Raw genomic sequence first — 4,370 nt, forward strand, 5'->3', positions numbered from 1 at the left:
CAGTGATAGTGGATGAACCAAAAGATTAACAATGCCATTCATATTTCATTGTGATATAGGATGTGCGATTTGAAAAATGAAAAAGGAGAATAAATAATAAGTTTAGATCAATTGCAACTAAGTATTGAACATATTCATATTCATATTCATTCATATTCATATTTTATTTCCATAAAAATCAAAGACATTACATAAAAAAACACGGTACATATGGAGGAAAAGGCTGGAAGACCAAAAAGGTCTGAAAGTTAGCCTTTCCCTGAAATCAAATGAAATTAACAAAATAAATCAACATCACATAACATAACCAAAAGACAAGGGAAGGGGAGGGGGTGCTCACGGAAAAGATTAATTATATTTAGAGATCAGTTTTGTTTTGAATTGATTATGGAAATGTTTAACAGATTTTGAAGCTTTCAGATTTTTATCTAAAGAATTCCAAAGAATGGGACCTCTTGTACGTATGGCATGATCAGAAAAGACTTTCTTATTTTTGGTTAGATTTAGGTCATTTACATATCGTGTCTTGTAGTTATGTATGTCAGAACGTTTGGTAAAATAATTATCAAATGAACAGGGCAGCTCATTTATAGAGTGCCTGTACATGAATGTACCTAATTCTAGTGTGTACATATCTTCAACTTTTAATATGTTATAATTAGCAAACAATGGCGCTGTGTGGTCTCTATAGTGAACGTTTGCCACCTTTCTAATAGCCCATTTTTGAATTTGTACAATTTTATTTAAGTAAGTTTTACATGTATTTCCCCATAAAAGTACTCCATAATTCAAATAAGGCAATATTAACGTACAATAAAGTGTAAATAAAATACGACTTGGAACTAAATGTTTCAATTTATTCATGACACCGACATTCCTTGAAATTGTTCTAGATACGCAATCTATGTGACATTTCCAAGTAAGACATTCGTATATTAGTACACCAAGGAATTTAGTTTGATGCACTCTTTCTAAAACCGTGTGATCTAGTGTGATTTGCAGGTCTTGATTCATCGATGTCATTTTGGGTGTGCCAAGTATCATGTAATTTGTTTTTGTAGCATTAATTGACAATTTATTAGCTTTAAACCAATTGCTTACTTCCTCTAACTCTTCATTAACAAGGTTTATCTGGCGTTCTACGTTTTTATGGGAGTATAAAATGGTGGTATCGTCTGCAAAAAGGACGAATTCGAGTACTTTAGATGCATTATATCATTAACATAGAGTATAAATAAAAGTGGCCCCAGGATTGATCCTTGTGGAACACCACATATAATATTGTGTGATTCTGATTCATAAGAATTATAATAAACATATTGCTTTCTGTTACTTAGATAATTTCTGAACCATTCTAACACAATACCACGAAAGCCATAGTGTTCTAATTTATGTAAGAGTATGTTATGATCGATTGTATCAAAGGCTTTTGATGAGTCCAGAAATATTCCAATAGTCGTTTCGTTTCTTTCAACTGCTGCAGTAAGTTTGTCTAACAAAACAATACGGTGTTTAACAAACTCATGCAATAATATATATATCGATATGAAAGCTGCAAAAATGCTTAAAGTGAAAAACGTGATATTCTAGCCTTCATTTTGAGCTATTTTTGGATGACAAGCGGCGATTTTGACATATGTCCATTTTTGTCTTTGGATTTCTTATAAAGATTATATATATTTTTTGTATGTGTTTTGAATAAAGGTTTTCAAGAACATTTCTGTGTTGGCTGGGATGATTGAAATAATGCCTGACAAGGAACGGTCAATATAAACAATATCCCAACCCCTATCACACTACTGTATTATAATAAGATCATGACCAATCGTGTTTCAAGATTGTCGTGCATATCTGCCATGCAATGCTCACAAGTTTACAGTTATCTTTAAATGTAGATTGTAAAATATAAATAGCATTCTAAAACTACGACAATCTTTTGTTCAACAACAAGCCTGTCAGGCACCCTTTACTTTAGCGTAGTCTTCATGCAATGTCGCCCACATTTGATAAATGCTTTCTACAATAATGCTTCAGCATAGTGTGGTGTGATTCTCAATGCGTGATTGCGATGTGTAAAGGAACAAAACACTAGTAATTTAAAGTAATATTTGGTGCTTTGCTTATACTATAGTTTGAACGTTAAGTAATACACACTTTTATTTAGTCATGAAAAATTAAGAAGTATACGGCACTGCAATTGGGGTTTACAAATCTGGATTTTCTTTGCTTGTATAAAACACATCACGAAGTACATACATATAAAAAAAAACTCAATTTCTTGAAAGAAACAACGTCTACTATAAAGTGCACAGCCGCGATCATTCGTTTGAATGGCGATAGCGGATGAACAATGCCATTCGATATTATTGTGATATGTGACCGTTCACGGCGAATGAGCCGTAAATTCCTCCCCGGTCAATTTTGTTTTATTTCGTGTTTAAAAGATAAACATCATAAACTTAAAAATGGTATATCATTTGACTTCAAACGATATCCAGAAGCGGGGTTATGGTTTGTTAAACGTTGCTCCTTTTTTTTTTTTTTTTTTTTACATGTGTCTCTTTTCCACATTGCTGGCAATAAATATCAAACAGTCATAATTGGCGGTCATTTCAAATCATCCCCAAGTCAACGAGGTTTAAGAAAGTTCTCTCATTGTTAATTGTTGGTTATGCATACCTGTACAAAATACAATGCCTGGTAACCCACCACAGGATTTAGCAAAAGCAAACAAAGACCAGAGCTATTAAAAGTTCTATAGCCATCTAAGGCTTATTATCCACTTCAACAATAGGATTATTGATTAGTTTTTGACTATCAAAATGAGACAGATGTCGGGCCAGCTTAAGTTACCGATGAATACGACCTTCGTACACATTTTACACGTAACTCAGAATACAATTTAGGGAATTTACGGCTCATTTGTGCTGCCGGGTCACATATAGCATGTGCGAACGTGGAAAATCAAAAATAAGCTTGGATCAATTGCAACTAGATATTGAGCAAAACAAATACGGCGTTTTAACAAACTCATACAATAACATCCCGGGAATTACATATATCGGTATGAAAGTTGCACAATAGCTAAAAGTGAAATACGTGATATTGTAGCCATCATTTTGAGCTATTTTTGGATGACAAGCGGCGATTTCGACATATACGCATTTTTGTCTTTTGTTGGATTTCTAATAAAGATTATATCTATTTTTTATGTGTGTTGCAATAAAGGCACTTGTCAAATAAACACACCACCCTACCACGTCTGTGTTGTCAAATTCTCCATATCTGTAGTTGCCACATAAATTTATATATTTTAAATATAAGTATATTGCATGAAAATTTTACAAGTTTATAACTTTCTATAAAAATATATCATAAAAAGAGTCTACAAAATCCATGCATAGATCAAAACATTTTCTTTAAAAATGCAACGTAAGGTTGTCCAACATTACAACAATCTGTCAGGCACCACGGATACTGTAGTCTTCATACAATATTACCCACATTAGAGTAATGCCTTCTACAATATTACTTAATAATATAAAGGGGAAGATTAGTGTGCTGTGATTTAAAAAAATAAAAGCAAAAACACGGTATAAAAATAATGTTTGCTGATTTACTTGTAACTAAGAATGTTTGCTTGTTTGTTTGTTTGTTTGTTTGTTTGTTTGTTTGTTTGTTTGTTTGTTTGTTTGTTTAACAGTTCACTTTGTTCGGAAAGGTGAGCAGGTGAGCAATGGCATTCAGCTCTTACTGTGATATAGACTAAGATGTGCGGGAGGACGGGTTAATGTAGTGGTCTTCTCACTCGCTTCTCACCGCTGTGGCCGGGGTTCAATTCCCCGCGGTGCCACATGTGAGTTTGGTTGCTGATCCATGCTCGTCCTCGCAGGTTTTTCTCCGGTGCTCCGGTTTTCCTCCTGCATCTAAAATCGGACCTCTTCCCATATCAATGCCCCGTCATATCCAGATGGCATCCCTTAAATTTAGTAGCCTCTGAGCACTATCGGGCTTAGCCTGGCTTCGGCCGAATGTTATAAATAAAAAAATAATGTGCGATTTTCGAAACTGGTGTGACACGGTACTCTTCCTATACCTATGTAATTGAACCACACAGACTACGCGACGATTGTGCAGTGAAACATGATTGAATCCCTAATTAGCCAAAACAATACAGTCACGATACATGACTGACTAAACATGACAGTTTCTGTACATTTTGCCCATTTCAGGGAATTTTACTCCCTATAATCGGTTTGTTTCTGAATGTGTCTATATGCATGTTCATCAACGTCTTATATTTTTCCTTAACATCACAGCAATTGACAATTCATACTATATTAGAAGTATATTTAACATAGAATGATTTT

This window comes from Amphiura filiformis, chromosome 3 (assembly GCF_039555335.1).
Source record: "Amphiura filiformis chromosome 3, Afil_fr2py, whole genome shotgun sequence".
Taxonomy (NCBI): domain Eukaryota; kingdom Metazoa; phylum Echinodermata; class Ophiuroidea; order Amphilepidida; family Amphiuridae; genus Amphiura; species Amphiura filiformis.